Below are 22,241 nucleotides of genomic sequence, written 5' to 3'. Positions count from 1 at the left end.
ATGAAAGGAAAAATAGTTTGATTCTGTACCTAACCTGGAATAGGGCCCACTGAAGGCCTTTTTTCCCATACAAATGACTTTCTACTTGAAGTTAAAAGCTGGTTTCAAGGTTGTTCTGCCTTAAAACATCTTTAAGAACTGGTCTTTCTTTTTTTAAGAGAAACATTCATATGTCTTTGCACATGGTTGGTCATATATTAATTTGCCAGACAACTCCTTAGAGGTGGGTAACAGTGTTAGCCTGAGGTACAGCGATAGGCTCTATCTTGTGATTCGAGGTTAAAGTGTTCCCACTCAGAACCTTATTCTTCACTAGCCTGGTCTGAAATTCCCAGGAAAGAGTCACTCCAGTTCATTAGCTTTGTCTCAATAGTCTCTGCTAAAATGCAAATATCATTCCTGGAAGAGGTAACATATTAACCAGTTCACACCATTAACATTTATTAGTTTTCTCAGATTAGCTCTAGCAAGTTTGCTTGGAGCAAGGCCTGAAGGGAATGGGATAAATCCACAGAAGTTTAGATTTTTGAGGGGTTTTTTTTATTTTTTATTTTTTTTAGTGGGAAGGTAGTTAGAAGGGCAGGATTGTATTGTGGAAACCCCTGAGAACAGGTTTTTTTCTAATATTCCATCTAAGGTTGACCTGGGAAGGGATGGTGAAGTCCAGGAGAAACTGAAGGAGGAGGTATGAGATGGGATCCTCAGAAGCCAGTATTCATGGACTGGATATATAGTGTGGAGGAAAGTGTTGGAAAAAGGTATAGACGCAAGAAGATATTTTGGGATGGGAAGATGGGGTGGAGGGAGAAAAGGCACTGAAGACCAAACACTTGGTAAGACCTCTCTGGAGCTCAGTTTTCTCATTTGTTAATATAAGGGGGATGGAATAGATAATATCAAAACTCCTTCGGAGGCTAACATTCTGGGATTTTTGCTTCACAATGTGATATAGGGCCTTTAGTTCCTGGTAAAGTTGAGTTTCTACTGTACTTACTGTTAACAAGCACTCTGACTGGGAGTGTGAAACAAGTGAAAGACTTAAATAATAACTTGCTGGCTGGTCTGTCTGTTGGTAAAAGCCCAATGAATTACACATTGGTTTTGTATTAGTGAAGGAACTGCATTCTCATAGTGTCAAATGCCTATACATAGTGTTTAATAACTAGAAAGAAAGCATGAGTTTTTGAAGTTTCAACTTTCTTTCAGAGAATGGGATTGATGAGAAGTAATGTCTCTCCCTGTGCAGGCAGTCAAGAAGAGAAAAGGTTAACAAATTTTCAATCTGTTGATGATTCACCACAATCTATTGAACGTGGAAGAAATGCCTTGACCATCATATGAAAGTGGTATCATAGGATAGAAAACCTCATTCTCACTAAACTATATATACATATACATATTTACAGATGTGCAGTAAAGCCCTCCTAGCCCTTATAGTAACTTAGCAGAAAAATGATGTGTTTTCAACATTTATTGATACCTAAGTAGAATGTCCTCCACTGAATTCATGAGAAGTAAGCAAAGTTTAGTCATCTTCAATCCTCTGTTACAACACGGAGGGCAAAGACCTATTGCCTACAGAGATGAGTTGGAAGGTTACTAGAGATCATTCAGCCCAACCCTCTCATTTTAAAATTGACAAGGTGACTTGGCCAGGGTACCACAGTGATTTAGAGGCAACATCTAGATTCAAAGCAAGTCTCCTGAGTGCCTACAGAGGCAGTTTGCCATCATGGTAGAGAGCATGGACTTTAGAACTGCAGACATGTGTTCAAACACCAAAGATACTACTTCCTAGCTATCTGACCTCAAATTAGTTATTAAACCTTTCTAAGCCTTGTTTTTCTCATCTGTAAAATGGGGGTTAAAATAGCTCCCTCGTGGACCTCTTGTGAGGATAATAAATATATAAACTCTAATTCACATGTCAAGAAACAGTGTAACATAATGGTCAGGAATTCCCTGGAGGTCCAGTGGTTAGGACTCTGTGCTTTCACTGCCGACGGCCCAGGTTGGATCCCTGGTCAGGGAACTAAGATCCCACAAGCTGTGAGGTGCAGCCAAAAAAACAAAAACAAAAAACAAAACAAAACAAAAAACAGAAAGAGGAAGAAACAGTATAACATGATGGTTAAGGGCAAGTATTCAAGTACTCTGGAGCTAGATTGCCTTGGCTTGCATTATGACACGACCACTTAATTTCCGTGCCTCAGTTTCCTCATTTGTAAAATGTCAATTAAATTAGTATTTATCTTATAGGTTTGCATGTACAAGTATCTGACATATAACAATTCAATATAGATGGTAGCTCTTATTATTACCATTATGAACTCCACTTGCTCACCACCTCCTCCACCCCATTTACTGCTTCTTTTATGGTTGTTAAAGTACACTACCAAAGGTAGGGTCTCAATAATATCTACTTTCCCCACTGGCACACAGTGTGGCTTGGATGCAATATTGGTAGCATCCCAGGTTTCAGTAAAGTCATTAAAGGCATCCATTAGCATACAAACCCTCTATCTGGGAGAGAGAACACTTAAGCCATTAGCACTTTAGTTAGAATAATCAGATTAGCTATTATCAAGGACTTCATTGTCAGGATCTGCGGAGTTTAGGCAGGGTTGGGGAACCCTACAAAGTTTGAAAACTAGGGATGGAAACCAAGGTAGAAATTCATAGGAAGATGTGTTAGACACCTCGATGGGGGAGGGGGGTGGTTATAAAACAAAGGGAGGGAATTAAGAAGGGTAGAAGGGTAGAGAGCAAATCCAGCCTTAGGCAAAACTGTGGATTTTTCAGTGCCACTTGTACCCTTTCCCTCAGCTAATTCTTACTTCTTTTAATACCACCTTACCTCTGGTCATTTAGCAAACAAATACCCCTAAGGTGTGTGTGGCTTAATGTGTTGATGTTCCCAGGAGTACAATTGTGCCTAATTTAACAAATCCTCTTCTTAAAGGTTTTTTTTTTTTTTTTTTTTTTACAAACAAATAACATCTCAAGATAAATCAGGTTACATGAAAATGGAATTCTCTAGAAAATCTAGCTAGGGGTACCAGTTAAAGTAAGGGGGAATTCTGGTTTCCAGGTTGTCTAATTCTGAGGTATCCCTGGAAGCTGAGTAGGAGAAGCACCACCAGCAGGGGGTAGAGAACAGGGAAAACCACAAAAGGGGGAGGAGAAACCTCCCTATGGACTCAAGGCAGTTACTTGGGCAGGTATTCTTATCTGGAGTGAGATCCCCTCTGGAATTCTCATGTTCAGTAATACACACCTCTACTTATTTGTATGAAGTTTCTGACTCATAGGTAGGTTATTAGTATTGATTTTCTTCATTTTTAGAGGTATCTATGATTCCCATTAAAAAGAAGGGACGTTCCAAATGATATCACTCAGGCATCTGCCTATTGATATGCCTTACCCAGGGATTTAGTATGGGTTGCATACAGAAGTGGAAGGACCCTGAGTATAACATTTCCTCACCTGATACTTGTGCCAGAGGTCAGCCAAATATTTAACTCAAGGAATCAAAATGTGAAGATTCTCCTTTCCAACTCCTCTAAAGAGAGCTGTGGCCATTTTGAGAAGTGCTGTACATTGAGATCCAAGGTAGCTTGCATTCAACTATTTCATTGGTTTTCAAGTGACTTACCTTGAAATGGAGTTCTAAACAGAAGAAAATATATCAATGATATTCATGCACACAGCCCCTCCACTATGATGTGTGAGTCACTGGCCTCACATTGCTATTTCCATAGGCACCCCGAGTCTATCTGCTTCTTTCTCATTGCTTTAGTCATTACAAGGTGTGACTTCCCCTGAGAGTTGGAAATTGAAGTTCCTGCTGTAACTGACATACTTGCAAGATGGATTTAAGTCTTTCACTGTTCTGACTCAGGCCAGAAAAACAATAAACTAAGCCAGTGGAATGGATATACCAACAAATAAACTTTGAGACTATGAAGTGTTAATATCTGTTATCAAGTCACCACTCTTCCAAAATAAATTTTGTTTTACATCTGACCTGTGGACACAAAATGTCACCTGCCATTTCAGTAAACAAAGGATGTTGTGGCCATAAAGCCATCAGTCACTGCAGCAGCCCCCAATAGTGTACTCTGAGGGGAACTCAGAATGTAGAAAAATAAGATTCTGGTCCTAGATATTTAAGATGCATATCAAAGGAATAATTTCAATGAGCCAATACTCTCGCATCTTCCCATACATAGAACAGCACTAAAATCATGAACTTGAGAGGTCAGTTTTTTGTTATTAGCTGTAATCTTTTTTATGTTCGACTACATTTTTTTCCCAGCAAAAACTGATATATATATATATATATACACACACACACACACACACATATATATATATATATATATATATATCTTGTCTCCTCCATTACCTCTTTTTTTTTTACATCTTTAATGGAGTATAATTGCTTTAAAATGGTGTGTTAGTTTCTGTTTTATAACAAAGTGAATCAGTTATACATATACATATGTTCCCATATCTCTTCCCTCTTGTGTCTCCTTCCCTCCCACCCTCCCTATCCTACCCCTCTAGGTGGTCACAAAGCACCGAGCTTATCTCACTGTGCTATGCATCTGCTTCCCACTAGCTATCTATTTTACGTTTGGTAGTGCATATATGTCCATGCCACTCTCTCTCTTTGTCACAGCTTACCCTTCACCCTCCCCATATCCTCAAGTCCATTCTCTAGTAGGTCTGTGTCTTTATTTAGAATAGTTTCTCAGAGATAGCTGAGTGGCTGTGTCCCAGGCTATGGTCCTCAGTAATGCCCCAAATAAAACATAATTATCAAATTTTAGGTTGTGCATTTTTTTTTCAGTCAACGGACCTAAGAACCAAAATCAGCAATATACCTTTTCCCTCCACAAATCTATCTCTGATCTAGCCTTTGGTGTGAAAGGAAATTTACCACTGGAAAGTCAAAATAAAATTAAGGGACTCTAAATCCACTTATGTTTCTTCTGATTTTAAGAACTGTACTAATAAGAAGAAGGAGGATCCCTTACGTTGTGATTTAAGGGTACAGAGAGAAAGCACAATTATTCCCAAAATGTCTTCCTCAATTAAACTGCTAATGCTCCAATATCTGTTTATTCGTTCAATAAAACATTTACAGTGTTTACCGTGTGCCAGGCACATTCTCAGTGACATGAAAAAAGTTGAGGGCATCTTCAAATAGGTGAAGGGACATATAAAAAAGCACTTGGAAGCTGACCTGTGGTTAATGGGGGAGGGGAGAGAAAAGGGGATACTGCCAAGAGAAGGAAAAGTTCAGAAAGGAGAGAGCAACAGATTTTCCTGATTTCTCAAACATGGTCCCAATGGCAATATGATTATATGTCTCATTCACTGCTGCAATTAGCTAGTTCAGTTGGTGATCATAGCTCTTAACCAGCTAGTACACTTCTTAGTTATGGGAGAAAATTATTCTGAAAAAAGTAACATTTTACATTTAGGTTTTCTTTCTTTTTTTTTCCTTTTTTTTTCTTTAACATCTTTATTGGAGTATAATTGCTTTACAATGGTGTGTTACTTTCTGCTTTATAATAAAGTGAATCAGTTATACATATACATATGTTCCCAGATCTCTTCCTTCTTGCATCTCCCTCCCAACCACCCTCCCTATCCCACCCCTCTAGGTGGACATAAAACACCAAGCTGACCTCCCTGTGCTATGCGGCTGCTCCCCATTAGCTATCTATTTTACATCTGGGAGTGTATATATGTCCATGCCACTCTCTCACTTTGTCACAGCTTACCATGCCTCCTTCCCATATCCTCAAGTCCATTCTCTACTAGGTCTGTGTCTTTATTCCCATCTTGACCCTAGGTTCTTCATGACCTTTTTTTTTCTTTCTATCTAAGATTCCATATATATGTGTTAGCATATGGTAGATGTTTTTCTCTTTCTGACTTACTTCACTCTGTATGACAGACTCTAGGTCCCTTCACCTCACTACAAATTACTCAATTTTGTTTCTTTTTATGGCTGAGTAATATTCCATTGTATATATGTGCCACATCTTCTTTATCCATTCAAATGTTGATGGACACTTAGGTTTTTTCCATGTCCTGGCTATAGTAAATAGAGCTGCAATGAACATTTTGGTGCATGACACTTTTTGAATTATGGTTTTCTCAGGGTACATGCCCAAAAGTGGGATTGCTGGGTCATATGGTAGTCCTATTTTTTAGTTTTCTAAGAAACCTCCATACTGTTCTCCATAGTGGCTGTATCAATTTACACTCCCACCAACAGTACAAGAGGGTTCCCTTTTCTCCACACCCTCTCCAGCATTTATTATTTGTAGATTTTTATTTAACATCTTTTTTGGAGTATAATTGCGTTACAATGGTGTGTTAGTTTCTGCTTTCTAACAAAGTAAATCAGTTATACATATAAAAATGTTCCCATCTCTTCCCCCTTCTGTCTCCCTTTCTCCCACCCTCCCTATCCCACCCCTCTAGGTGGTCACAAAGCACCAGCTGACCTCCCTGTGCTATGCGGCAGGCTCCCACTAGCTATCTATATTACTTTTGGTAGTCTATATATGTCCATGCCACTCTCTCACTTTCTCACAGCTTACCATTCCCCCTCCCCATATCCTCAAGTCCATTCTCTAGTAGGTCTGTGTCTTTACTACTGTCTTACCCCTAGGTACTTCACGACTTTTTTTTTTTTTAGTTTTTTTTTTCTTAGATTCCATATATATATATATATATATATATATATATATATATATGTGTGTGTGTGTGTGTGTGTGTGTGTGTGTTAGCATACAGTATTTGTTTTTCTCTTTCTGACTTACTTCACTCTGTATGACAGACTCTAGGTCCATCCACCTCACTACACATATCTCAATTTCGGTTCTTCTATGGCTGAGTAATATTCCATTGTATATATGTGCCACATCATCTTTATCCATTCATCCGATGATGGACACTTAGGTTTCTTCCATCTCCTGGCTACTGTAAATAGAGCTGCAATGAACATTTTGGTACATGACACTTTTTGAATTATGGTTTTCTCAGGGTATATGCCCAGTAGTGGGATTGCTGGGTCATATGGTAGTTCTATCTGTAGTTTTTAAGGAACCTCCATACTGTTCTCCATAGTGGCTGTATCAATTTACATTCCAGCAAGAGTGCAAGAGGGTATCCTTTTCTCCACACCCTCTCCAGCATTTATTGTTTCTAGATTTTTTGATGATGGTCATTCTGGCTGGTGTGAGAAGATATCTCATTGTAGTTTCGATTTGCATTTCTCCAATGATTAATGAGGTTGAGCATTCTTTCATGTCTTTGTTGGCAATCTGTGTATCTTCTTTAGAGAAATGTCCATTTAGGTCTTCTGCCCATTTTGGGATTGGGTTGTTTGTTTATTTGTTATTGATCTGCATGTGCTGCTTGTAAATCTTGGAGATTAATCCTTTGTCAGTTGCTTCATTTGCAAATATATTCTCCCATTCTGAGGGTTATATTTTCGTCTTGTTTATGGTTTCCTTTGCTGTGCAAAAGCTTTGAAGTTTCATTATGTCCCATTTGTTTATTTTTTTTTTATTTCCAATTTTCTAGTAGGTAGCTCAAAAAGGATCTTGCTGTGATTTATGTCAGAGTGTTCCGCCTATGTTTTCCTGTAAGAGTTTGATAATACTTGGCCTTACATTTACGTCTTTAATCCATTTTGAGATTTTTGTATATGGTGTTAGGGAGTGTTCTAATCTCATACTTTTACATGTACCTGTCCAGTTTTCCCAGCACCTCTTATTGAAGAGGCTGTCTTTTCCCACTGTATATTCTTGCCACCTTTATCAAAGGTAAGGTGACCATGTGTGTGTGGGTTTATCTCTGGGTTCTCTATCCTGTTCCGTTGATCTATATTTCTGTTTTTGTGCCAGTACCATGCTGTCTTGATTGCTATAGCTCTGTAGTAGTCTGAAGTCAGGGAGCCTGATTCCTCTAGCTCCGTTTTTCTTTCTCAAGTTTGCTTTGGCTATTTGGGGTCTTTTACGTTTCCATACAAATTGTGAAATTTTTTTTGTTCTAGTTCTGTGAAAAATGCCAGTGTTAGTTTCATAGGGATTGCATTGAATCTACAGATTGCTTTGGGTAGTAGAGTCATTTTCACAATGTTGATCCTTCCAATCCAAGAAAATGGTATATCTCTCCATCTATTTGTATCATCTTTAACTTATTTCATCAGTGTCTTATAATTTTCTGAATAGAGGACTTTTGTCTCCTTATGTTGGTTTATACTTAGATATTTATTCTTCTTGTTACAGTGGTAAATGGGAGTGTTTTCTTAATTTCACTTTCAGATTTTTCATCATTAGTGTATAGAAATGCTAGAGATTTCTGTGCATTAATTTTGTTTCCAGCTACTTTACCAAATTCACTGATTAGCTCTAGTAGTTTTCTGGTAGCATCTTTAGGATTCTCTATGTATAGTATCATGTCACCTGCAAACAGTGACAGCTTTATTTCTTCTTTTCTGATTTGGATTCCTTTTATTTCCTTTTCTTCTCTGATTGCTGTGGCTAATACTTCCAAAACTATGCTGAATAATAGTGGTGAGAGTGGACAACCTTGTCTTGTTCCTGATTTTAGTGGAAATGGTTTAAATTTTTCACCATTGTGGAAGATGTTGGCTGTGGGTTTGTCATACATGTCCTTTATTATGTTGAGGAAAGTTCCCTCTATGCCTACTTTCTGCAGGGTATTTTTTTCATAAATGGGTTTTAAATTTTGTCAAAAGCTTTCTGTGCATCTATTGAAGAGATAATATGGTTTTTCTCCTTCAATTTGTTACTATGGCGTATCACGTTAATTGATTTGTGTCTATTGAAAAATCCTTTCATTCTTGGGATAAACCCCCACTTGATCATGTTGTACGATCCTGTTAATGTGCTGTTGGATTCTGTTTGCTAGAACTTTGATGAGGATTTTTGCATCTATGTTCATCATTGATATTGGCCTCTAGTTTTCTTTCTTTGTGACATCTTTGTCTGGTTTTGGTATCACAATGATGGTGGCCTCGTAAAATGGGTTGGCGAGTGCTCCTCCTTCTGTTATATTTTGGAAGAGTTTTAGAGGAATGGGTGTTAGCTCGTCTCTAAATGTTTGATTGAGTTCACCTGTGAACCTATTTGGTCCTGGGCTTTTGTTTGTTGGAAGATTTTTAATCACAGTTTCAATTTCAGTGCTTGTGATTGGCCTGTTCATATTTTCTGTTTCTTCTTGGTTCAGTCTCGGAAGGTTGTACATTTCTAAGAATTTGTCCATTTCTTCCAGGTTGTCCATTTTTTTTTTGGCATAGAGTTGCATGTAGTAATCTCTCATGATCCTTTGTATTTCTGCAATGTCAGTTGTCAATTCTCCTTTTTCATTTGTAATTCCATTGATTTGAGTCTTCCCCTTTTTTCCTTGCTGAGTCTGACTAATGGTTTATCAATTTTGTTTATCTTATCAAAGATGCAGCTTTTAGTTTTATTGATCTTTGCTATCATTTCCTTCATTTCTTTTTCATTTATTTCTGATTTATTCTTTATGATTTCTTTCCTTCTGCTTACTTTGGGGATTTTTTGTTCTTCTTTCTCTACATGTTTTAGGTGTAAAGTTAGGTTGTTTGTTTGAGAGGTTTCTTGTTTATTAAGGTAGGATTGTATTGCTATAATGTTCCCTCTTAGAACTGCTTTTGCTGCATCTCATATGTTTTGGGTCGGCGTGATTTCATTGTCATTTGTTTCTAGGAATTTTTTGATTTCCTCTTTGATTTCTTCAGCGATCACTTCGTTATTAAGTTGTGTATCATTTAGCCTCCATGTGTTTGCATTTTTTACCAATCTTTTCCTGTAATTGATATATAGTCTCATAGCATGGTGGTCGGAAAAGATACTTGATACAATTTCTATTTTCTTAAATTTACTGAGGCTTGATTTGTGACCCAAGATATGATATATCCTTGATAATGTTCCATGAGCTCTTGAGAAGAATGTTTTTTCTGTTGTTTTTGGATGAAATGTCCTGTAAATATCAATTAAGTCCCATCTTTTTAATGTATTATATAAAGCTTTTGTTTCCTTATTTATCTTCATTTTGGATGATCTGTCCATTGGTGAAATTAGGGTGTTCAAGTCCCCTACTATGACTGTGTTACTGTTGATTTCCCCTTTTATGGCTGTTAGTAATTGCCTTATCTATTGAGGTACTCCTATGTTGGGTGCATACATATTTGCAATTGTTATATTGTCTTCTTGGATCAATCCCTTGATCATTATGTAGTGTCCTTCTTTTTCTCTTGTAATAGCGTTTATTTTAAAGTCTATTTTGTCTGATATGAGTATTGCTATGGTAGCTTTCTTTTAATTTCAATTTGCATGTAATATCTTTTTTCATCTCATCACTTTCAGTCTGTATGTGTCCCTAGGTCTGATGTGGGTCTCATGTAGATAGCATATATACAGGTCTTGTTTTTCTATCCATTCAGCCATTCTATGTCTTTTGGTTGCAGCATTTAATCCATTTACATTTAAGGTAATTATTGATATGTACGTTCCTATTCCCATTTACTTTATTGTTTTGTGTTTGTTATTGTAAGTCTTTTCATTCTCTTGTGTTTCTCGCCTAGTGTAGTTCCTTTATCATTTGTTGTAAAGCTGGTTTGGTGGTGCTGAACTCTCTCAGCTTATGCTTGTCTGTAAAGGTTTTCATTTCTCCATCAAATCTGAATGAGATCCTTGCTGCATAGAGTAATCTTGGTTGTAGGTTTTTCTCCTTCATCACTTTAAATATGTCCTGCCAGTCCCTTCTGGCTTGCAGAGTTTCTGCTGAAAGATCAGCTGTTAACCTTATGGGGATTTCCTTGTGTGTTATTTGTTGTTTTTCCCTTGCTGCATTTAATATGTTTTCTTTGTATTTAATCTTTGATAGTTTGATTAATATGTGTCTTGGTGTGTTTCTCCTTAGATTTATCCTTTATGGGACTCTGTGTGATTCCTGGACTTGATTAACTATTTCCTTTCCCATATTAGAGAAGTTTTCAACTATAATCTCTTCAAATATTTTCTCAGTCCCTTTCTTTATCTCTTCTTCTTCTGGGACCCCTATAATTCGAATGTTGGTGCATTTGATGTTGCACCAGAGGGCTCTGAGTCTGTCCTCAGTTCTTTTCATTCTTTTTTCTTTATTCTCCTCTGCAATAGTTATTTCCACTATTTATCTTCCAGGTCACATATCGGTTCTTCTGCCTCAGTTATTGTGCTATTGATCCCTTCTTGAAAAATTTTAATTTCATTTATTTTGTTGTTCATCATTGTTTGTTTACTCTCTAGTTCTTCTTAGTCCTTGTTAAATGTTTCTTGTATTTTCTCCATTTTATTTCCAAGATTTCAGATAATGTTTACTATCATTATTTTGAATTCTTTTTCCGGTAGACTGCCTATTTCCTCTTCATTTGTTAGATCTGGTGGGTTTTTGCCTTGGTCCTTCATCTGCTGTGTGTTTCTCTGTCTTCTCTTTTTGCTTTACTTACTGTGTTTGGGGTCTCCTATTTGCAGGCAGCTGTTTTGTAGTTTCCGTTGTTTTTGGTATCTGTCCCCAGTGGCTAATGTTAGTTCAGTGGGTTGTGTAGGCTTCCTAGTGGAGGGGACTAGGGCCTGTGCTCTGGTGGATGAGCCTGAATCTTGTCTTTCTGGTGGGCAGGTCCACATCCTGTGGTTTGTTTTGGGGTGTCTGTGGCCTTATTATGATTTTAGGCAACCTCTTGGCTAATGTGTTGGGTTTTGTTCCTCTCTTGCTAGTTGTTTGCCATAGGGTGTCCTGCACTGTAGGTTGCTGGTTGTTGAGTGAAACTGGGTGTTGGCATTGAGATGGAGATGTCTGTGAGATTTTTGCCATTGATATTATGTGGAGCTGGGAGATTTCTTGTGGACCAGTGTCCTGAAGTTGGCTCTCCCTCCTCAGAGGCACAGCCCTGACACCAGGTTGGAGCACCAAGAGCCTTTCATCCACATGGCTCAGAATAAAAGGGAGAAAAAATAGAAAGAAAGAAAGAAAGAAAGAAGGTAAAATAATATAAAGTAAAATTAAATAAAGTTATTAGAATAAAAAAATAGTATTAAGAAAAAAAATAAAAAGTATAAAAAAAATGGATGGACAGCACCCTAGGACAAATGGTAAAAACAAAGCTATACAGAGAAAATCTCACACAGAATCATACACATACACACTCACAAAAAGAGAAAGAGGGGAAAAAATATATATATAGATAGATAGATAGATATAGATATAGATATATATCTTTGCTCCCAAAGTCCACCTCCTCAATTTGGGATGATTCTTTGTCTGTTCAGGTATTCCACAGATGCAGGGTACATCAAGTTGATTGTGGAGATTTAATTCGCTGCTCCTGAGGCTGCTGGGAGGAAGTTCTCTTTCTCTTCTTTGTTCTCATAGCCTCCATTGTTCAGCTTTGGATTTGGACCCACCTCTGCATGTAGGTCGCCTGAGCGCATCTGTTCTTTGCTCAGACAGGACGGGGTTAAAGGAGCAGCTGATTCGGGGGCTCTGGCTCACTCAGGCCCAGGGGAGGGAGGGGTACGGATGTGGGGCGAGCCTGCGGTGGCAGAGGCCGGCGTGACGTTGCACCAGCCTGAGGTGCTCTGTGTGTTCTCCCGGGGAAGTTTTCCCTGGATCATGGGACCCTGGCAGTGGCGGGCTGCACAGGCTCCCAGGAAGGGAGGTGTGGAGAGTGATTTGTGCTTGAATACAGGCTTCTTGCTGGTGGCAGCAGCAGCCTTAGTGTCCCATGCCCCTCTCTGGGGTCCGCACTGATAGGTGCGGCCCGCGCCCATCTCTGGAGTTCCTTTAAGTAGTGCTCTTAATCCCCTCTCCTCGTGCACCAGGAAACAGAGGGAATAAAATGTCTCTTGCCTCTTTGGCAGCTTCAGACATTTTCCCCGGACTCCCTCCTGGCTAGCTGTAGTGTACTAGCCCCCTTCAGGCTGTGTTTATGCCACCAACCCCAGTCCTCTCTCTGGGATCTGACCTCCGAAGCCCGATCCTCAGCTCTCAGCCCCCGCCCTCTCTGGCGGGTGAGCAGAAAAGCCCCTTGGGCTGGTGAGTGCTGGTTGGCACTGATCCTCTGTGCAGGAATCTCTCTGCTTTGTCCTCCACACCCCTGTTGCTGCTCTCTCCTGCATGTCTCTGAAGCTTCCCCCCTCTGCCACCCGCAGTCTCCACCTGTGAAGTGGCTTCCTAGTGTGTGGAAACCTTTCCTCCTTTACAGCTCCCTCCCACTTGTTCGGGTCCCATCCCTATTCTTTTGTCTCTGTTTTTTCTTTGGCCCTACCCAGGTACGTGGGGAGTTTCTTGCCTTCTGGGATGTCTGAGTTCTTCTGCCAGCGTTCATTAGGTGTTCTATAGCATCTGTTCCACATGTAGATGTTTTTCTGATGTATTTGTGGAGAGGAAGGTGATCTCCACGTCTTACCCTTCTGCCGTCTTGATGCTTCTCTAGGTTTTCTTTCTTTACTTTTAGGTTTTTGGAATGATTGTTGAACAGGCAATTTGTTAATTTATCTAATTTAAGGTAAATTAAATTTTATTCAGTAATTAAATATTCACCCATGTTGTTAGCATGTAACTGATTCAGCACTCTTGTTTTGAACATGAGAGAGCAGGTAAGTATTTTGGCATAGCTTATCAATGTTTTTCTCTACGTTTTGTTTGTTTCTAATTCCTGATCACACATTAATCTACAGTATATATTTTTGGTCAAGCAAATTTGAACGTGTTCAAGGATCACCCGTTACACATTGTTGACATTGACAGTTTCCCACAAAGACTGACATTGGTTTTACCAGTATTTTTTATGTGGTTCCTAAGACCTGTAGGCAATAATACCAATAATACTTCAGGACCACACCAGTAAATAATACCTGCCCTGCCATAGAAATCTCACAGCCTGAGATGACTGACATTTGAAGATTAGAAATTTGCTTTCTAAACATTCTTTACTGTCTACTTAAGTAGACAATCAACAGATTTCTTCCCCTGAAATATAAATGATTCATTCCTTAGTAGACTTGATACCATAAAAAGTCAAAAAATAAAAAATAAAAGTATAATCAGGGAATTCCCTGGCTGTCCAGTGGTTAGGACTCTATGCTCTCACTGCTGAGGGTACAACGAAAAAGTATAATCACAATAAAACATTTATCTAGGTTGTGAAATATTACCTTAGTTTGTGTGTAATGTACTATTGTTGTTTAATATAAGATCAAAAACATAGTGATGGTACATTTTATGTGATAATTTTTAGTGATGTTAAAGTCATCAATTTCCAGTACACTATCCAAAAAAGTACTATTGGCACCAGATCAGTTTATTAGATTAAGTTTTACTCACTTGGGAGTTTTCAATCAACAGTCCTTCAAAATAATTCCTGTTCAATTAATCTGTTTTGGAAAATTGTTATGCCCTGTGAAGGGAGAAATATGTTTATTGAATTTTGAATGGAAAATATTCACATAGGAAACCAAAATGTTCTGGTTTTTATTGAACGAAAGATTTTTGCTTAGAAAAACTAAGAAATTAATGTTGAAACAATACTATTTATTGTACAATACGTACATACTAATCTATGGACCTTTTAAGAATTCTATCAGTTTTTATAGGAATACACTTTTTCTTCTCCAGGAGGATCCCACATTCCACTTAGCTGTCATGTCTTCCGTGTCTCCTCTGGCCTGTTACAGTTCCTCCGTTTTTACCTGTCTTTCATGACCTGCTCATGATTAGGTTGAGATTATGTATTTTTGTATGAACACCACAGAGGTGACATATCCTTCTCAATTCATCATAATATGTCTTACACTGGTCATGTTAACTTTGATCATTTGGTTAAGGTGATGTCTGAGAAATTTCTACACTGTATAATTACTATCCACCCCCTTCTAACTAATAATATTGTGGGAGAGGTATTTTGAAATTATGCAGATATTCTGTTTCTCATTATACCTTTGCCCATTGATTTTAACATCCATCTAAGATTCTTGCTTGCAACAATTATTACTGTGATGTTTACCTAAGTGATTTTTTTATTTCCCACATTTCTTCTACATGTATTGATTGAAATTCATCTAAAAGGAAGAGTTACTTCTTTTTTCTCATTTATTTGTTTATTTATCCAATCATTTATTTACATAAGTATGGACAGAGGAATATTTATTTTATGCTATGGGTTATAATCCAATAGTAACATTATTTATTTTGTTGCTCAGATTGTTCTAGTTTGAGCCATTGGGATCTCCTTCAGCCTGGCTCCTCTGTACCACTGACATGCCCTCTTCCTTTATTGAGCACTTCATTACTTTCTGGGACAAGAAGATGCTACACACTCTTTTTTTTAATTCCCTGCCCCAGCCCTGGAATCAGGAATTTCTCCATGGAGTCTTGGCTCCTTTTATTAGAGAATGGTAATTAGAAACCAAGATCTCAAAACTAGGTATACTCATTGCTACTGGGGTTCACTGCTTCTAGGTGTTCCTTGGTACACAGATCTATAATTATTTCAGTATCTATCCATCTGTATACATATTAAACAATACATGAGTTCATTTTGATGTCTCCAACTTTCATCCCCAATTCCAATCCAACACAACAGGGTTCATTCTAGCCCTCCCCATTTTCTTATTTGTAACTTCTTTCTCTCATAATGAAAAGCCTGGCTCTCATTATCCACAATCCTATATATACATAAAGTAGTTTCAGTCTATTTGTAGACTTTATATTTTATTGTATAGATTATTTTTTAAAATCTAATTGATAACATAAGGATAAGAATGGTTTACTTTACAATAGGATTAGTATAGGAAAATAAGATTGAGGAAAGCCTCCATCTTGACTTCAGGAATCACATAGACAAATGTCTCATGTGTTGTGGACTCTATTCTCTCCTTTACACGCAGTGGGCTAACTGTTAAGTCCCTTTCTGTGTTCAGAGGAAAACAATATGGGGAGTTTCCTTGCTCTATCACTCAACTACATGGTAATCAGCCTACCAGCAAGATTGATGCTAAATTATTACAATAACAATAACAGCTAACAAACACACATGATTTCCTGTGTAAACCACTATGCTAATTGTTCTTCATGCATTTAACCTTCACAATAGTCCCCAGTTATGCAAGAATATAATATTATCTTTCCAATTTTCAGACAAGGAAAGTGAGGCTCAGGGAGGTAATATGCTCAAGATCACAGAGCAGAAATGGTCACACAGGTCTTTTTGATTCTAATATCAGCACTCAACCACTATTTTATATTGCCTCACTACAGTAAAGCATACTGGTAGCTTGAGTGTATTTGGACATAGTTTGGTCACAAATGTCATGCCAGTTTTCCCAGTGTGGAACAATGCACCCCTTAATTTCTTAAATATATGGCAAATATCTGATACCACATGTTTGTCAGCCTGCATCCTCCAACCAGGGAGAATCTGATTTTACAAGAAATACCCATTCTCTCTCAGAAAGTTATCGAAAGTCTAGTCATTTCTTTTTCTCAAAGCTCTTTGCAGCCTTGAGGGAAAATGAAATGCTCTTGTCTTCTGTTATTTTATAAGGGCTGTGGAGTATCTGTGAAAATCTAATAAACAGTTAAAACTAATAAAGAAGTTTGTACCTTAACTTTTAGCATTTTTCCTAAAAGCTATAAAAAACTTGCAATAGCAGGTGTTTTGGTGGAACACAAAACTTCAGGATTATGAAGACAGAGAGAGATGATTTAGGCAGGGTTAAGGTTCAAAAATTGTGAGATGAAATCCTTTCTTGTTAAATCTTCATGTAGCTAAAACCATAAACTCACAAACCACAAAGGGCTATACTTGTTAGTACAGTTTTAAATATAATCCACCCATAGCATTGACTGGTCCAACATTTTCTCCTACACCACTCCTTTGCTACAGGAAATCTACCAAATCATTGCTTTGGGGAAGCAGCTTCCACAGGGTAGTCTGCTTTTACAAATGCCATCCAATGGTCCTACAATTCCAACAGAAACAATACAGTCTCTTTTTGGCATCTCTAGATCTGGTTACAACTATGGCAATCAACCTATAGACTTGTAGCAGGCAAATAAAGTTATTGGAGCATCATATCAGGTTGTCAATGTTGTGGATCCATCCAGATGCAGATTTACTGTGAAGCTAATAAAGTTGAAGCTTCAGGGCCCCTCACTTGTATAGGTGCTTTCCAAGGCTGTGAGAAGCACCTTAGCAATGTGTTCACATGTTCACATGCTTCTGTAAAATTTGCAAGTAAACTGTACATATTATTTTTCTTAAATAGGGAATGTCATGTTATATACATTTCAGGCCCTACAAAACTAGATCTATTCTGTGTCTACCATATCACAAGCATGCTCTAGCTCCTATGTACTTAGAACCCTGTGGACTGGGTTCCAAATGACACTCTTTTTTTACCATATCCTGCTTAGAGTGAATAACCTTAGTTACCTGAAGTGTGACTCTCCAGCTTGTAGCTCTGAGTTTGCCAGAATACACAGGAAATAAAAAAAAATATTCTTTTTGAATTTGATAAATTATTTTCTTCACTTGACTGCTTTGAAGGAAACTGTAGGTTGTTTCCTGCCCTTTGGAGTCACAGGGAGAGAAATGGCTCATGCAAATAGCTCTCTATTTCATGATTCTCCCTATTTTTAAGCTGTTTCCCTACCAACAGGAAAGGTCATGAACCTGGCCCAAGCTTTGCTTTCTTTTCTGTCCTAGTTATCAGTATTTAATCATGTTCTACATTGAGATGAATGCATTTAGTAGCCTTCATGAAAGGCTAAATTTAGCATAGCAACACACACCAGTGTTCCAATCTCATGTTGAAGCAAGGCCAACATTATTTACCTCCTGTTCTGTGAGCAGTGCTTCTAGAAAGTGTTTCCATGCAAAGAACTTGCATCAGTACTCAATATCTACAATGAAGAACAGAATAGTGCCTGAACATATGCCCCAAAATAAAATTACTTATAATGATCAGAAGTTTGGGCTTTCATTCCGTTAAGGCTTCAGAACTACCTGCTTCAGTAACAAAAAAACAAACAAAACAAAAAAGAAACACTTCTTGAATATTCACTGGCTGCATGATATTATACTAGATTCTCCCATGATTTGATGCTGTTTAAGAAAAAATGGACCTCCAATTCTTTGGTCAGCCCTAATCAAGAGTTAGAGCTTTGTATGGTTAAGGTTAGGTCAGAATTGAAAATTTCTCTTTAAAAGTTGACTGAAACAAAATAAAGAATAGGGATGTTGAATTATAAACCATTGTATATATAAAATAAAAATGAGGGGCTTCCCTGGTGGCACAGTGGTTGAGTCGGCCTGCCGATGCAGGGGACGTGGGTTTGTGCCCCGGTCTGGGAAGATACCACATGCCGCAGAGCAGCTAGGCCCTTGAGCCATGTCTGCTGAGCCTGCGCATCTGGAACCTGTGCTCCACCACGGGAGAGGCCACAATGGTGAGAGGCCCGTGTACCACAAAAAAAAAAAAAAAAAAAAAAGAGTGAATGAGTCCATGCTGATATAAAAATTATTTAATAAGTAAACAAATGGGAGAGAAGAGAAAGCTCATATCTACTAGTAGAATTTCAGCTAGTAAATGTAGAAAAAATGATGGAAATAGAAAACCACTATATGCCAATCACCACAATAATAATATAGTTTCAAAGCATCACCCCCCAACAAGATAATTATCGGTTATCCAAAGAAAAAAATAATAAATTTAGAGTGGAGAAATCCTCAACCAAATGATCAAAGTTAACAACATCACCAGTAATGGGACAAAAGGACATATGATTCCTGATATGATCCACCGAGAAGCGCGTATTACTTCTATGCTATTTCCACCAAAATGCATAGACTGATCAAAAACCTAAATTGAGGACTAGTCTACGAAAAAACTACCAGTACTTTTTAAAGGTTTCAAGGCTCAGAAAGACAACAAAAGACTAAGACATGTTCCAGTTTAAAAGAGACTTACGAGACATGACAACTACAAATGTAACATGTGTGCTTTTTTTCTATTAACATCTTAATTGCAGTATAATTGCTTTATAATGGTGGGTTAGTTTCTGCTTTATAACAAAGTCAATCAGCTATACATATACATATATCCCCGTATCTCCTCCCTCTTGCATCTCCCTCCCACCTTCCCCATCTCACCCCTCTAGGTGGTCACAAAGCACAGAGCTGATCTTCCTGTGCTATGTGGCTGCTTCCCAATAGCTATTTTGCATTTGGTAGTGTAGGTAGATATCTATTTTACATTTGGTAGTATATATTTGTCAATACTACTCTCTCACGTCATCCCAGGTTACATTTCCCCCTCCCCGTGTCCTCAAGTCCATTCTCTACCTCTATATCTTTATTCCTGTGCTGCCCCTAGGTTCTTCAGAACCATTTTTTTAATTCCAAATATATGTGTTAGCATATGGTGTTTGTTTTTCCCTCTCTGACTTACTTCACTCAGTATGACAGTCTCTAAGTCCATCCACCTCACTACAAATAACTAAATTTCATTACTTTTTTATGGTTGAGTAACATTCCATTGTATGTATGTGTCACATCTTCTTTATCCATTCATCTGTCAATGGACTTATGTTGCTTCTATGTCCTGGCTATTGTAATAGAGCTGCAATGAACATTTTGGTACATGACTCTTTTGAATTATGGTTTTCTCAGGGTATATGCCCAGTAGTGGGATTGCTGGGTCATATGGTAGTTCTATTTTTAGATTTTAAGGAACCTCCATACTGTTCTCCATAGTGGCTGTATCAATTTACATCCCACCAACAGTGCAAGAGGATTCCCTTTTCTCCACACCCTCTCCAGCATTTATTGTTAGTAGATTTCTTGACGATGGCCATTCTGACGGGTGTGAGGTGACAGCTCATTGTAGTTTTGTTTTGCATTTCTCTACTGATTAGTGATGTTGAGCACCCTTACATGAGTTTGTTGGCAATCTGTATATCTTCTTTGGGGAAATGTCTATTTAGGTCTTCTGCCTATTTTTTGATTGGGTTCTTTGTTTTTTTGATAATGAGCTGCATGAGCTGCTTGTATACTTTGGAGATTAATCCTTTGTCAGTTGCTTCATTTGCAAATATTTTCTCCCATTCTGAGGATCGTCTTTTGGTCTTGTTTATGGTTTCCTTTACAGTGCAAATGCTTTTAAGTTTCATTAGGTCTCATTTGTTAATTTTTGTTTTTCTTTCCATTTCTCTAGGAGGGGGGTCAAAAGGGATCTTACTGTGATATATGTCATATAGTATTCCGCCCATGTTTTCCTCTAAGAGTTTGATTGTGTCTGGCCTTACATTTAGGTATTTAATCCATTTTGAGTTTATTTTGTGCATGGTGTTAGGGAGGGTTCTAATTTCATTCTTTTGCATGTAGCTTTCCAGCATCACTTACTGAAGATACTGTCTTTTCTGCATTTTATATTCTTGCCTCCTTTATCAAAAATAAGGTGACCATATGTGTGTGGGTTAATCTCTGGGCTTTATATCCTGTTCCATTTATCTATCTTCCTGTTTTTGTGCCAATAACATACTGTCTTGATTACTGTAGCTTTGTACTATAGTCTGAAATCCAGGAGCCTCATTCCTCCAGATCCATTTTTGTTTCTTAAGATTGCTTTTGCTATTTGGGGCCTTTTGTGTTTCCATACAGATTCTGAAATATTTTTTTTCTAGTTCTGTGAAAAATGTCATTGGTAGTTTGATAGGGATTGCAATGAATCTGTATATTGATTTGGGTAGAATAGTTATCTACACAATGTTGATTCTTCCAATACAAGAACATGGTATATCTCTCCTTCTGTTTGTATTGTCTTTCATTTCTTTCATCAGTGTCTTATAGTTTTCTGCATACGGGTCTTTTTTTCTCCTTAGGTAGATATATTCTTAGGTATTTTATCATTTTTGTTGCAGTGATAAAATTGGAGAGTTTCCTTAATTTCCCTTTCAGATTTTTCATCATTAGTGTAGAGGAATGCAAGAGATTTCTGTTCATTAACTTTGTGTCCTGCTACTTTACCAAATTCATTGATTAGTTCTAGTTGTTTTCTAGTAGCATCTATAGAATTCTCTTTGTATATTATCATGTTATCTGCAACAGTGACAGCTTTATTTCTTCTTTTCTGATTTGGATTCCTTTTATTTCTTTTACTTCTCTGATTGCTGTGGCTAAAACTTCCAAAACTATGTTGAATAATAGTGGTGAGAGTAGACAACCTTGTCTTGCTCCTGATCTTAGAGGAAATGTTTTCAGTTTTTGAACATTGAGAATGATGTTGGTTGCGGGTTTGTCATATATGGCCTTTATTATGTTGAGATAAGTTTCCTCTATGCCTACTTTCTGCAGGGTTTTTATCATAAATCGGTGTTGAATTTTGCTGAAAGATTTTTTTGCATCTATTGAGATGATCTTATGTTTTTTCTCCTTCAATTTGTTAATATGGTGAACTGCATTGATTGATTTGCATATATTGTAGAATTCTCACATTCCTGGGATAAACCCCACCTGGTCTTGGTGTATGATCCTTTTAATGTGCTATTGGATTCTGTTTGCTAGTATTTTGTTGAGGATATTTGCACCTATATTCATCAGTGATATTGGCCTGTAGTTTTCTTTCTTTGTGACATCTTTGTCTGGTTTTGGTATCAGGGTGATGGTGGCCTCGTAGAATGAGTTTGGGAGTCTTCCTCCCTATGCTAGAGTTTGGAAGATTTTGAGAAGCATACGTATTAGCTCTTCTCTAAATGTTTGATAGAATTCGCCTGTGAAACCATCTTTTCTTTCGCTATTGCGTGTTGGAAGATTTTAGTCACAGTCTCAATTACAGTGCTTGTGATTGGTCTGTTTATATTTTCTATTTCTTCCTGGTTCAGTCTCCAAAGGCTGCGCTTTTCTAAGGATTTGTATATTTCTTCCAGGTTGTCCATATTATTGGCATAGAGTTGCTTGTAGTAATATCTCATGATACTTTGTATTTCTGCAGTGTCAGTTGTTACTTCTGCTTTTACGTTTCTAATTCTGTTGATTTGAATCTTCTCCCTTTTTTTCCCCTTGATGAGTGTGTCTAATGGTTTACCAGTTTTGTTTATCTTCTCAACGAACCAACTTTTAGTTT

The sequence above is a fragment of the Mesoplodon densirostris genome, chromosome X (assembly GCF_025265405.1).
Source record: "Mesoplodon densirostris isolate mMesDen1 chromosome X, mMesDen1 primary haplotype, whole genome shotgun sequence".
NCBI lineage: Eukaryota > Metazoa > Chordata > Mammalia > Artiodactyla > Ziphiidae > Mesoplodon > Mesoplodon densirostris.
The sequence above is the reverse complement of the archived record's forward strand: the minus strand, read 5'-3'. Positions refer to the sequence as shown.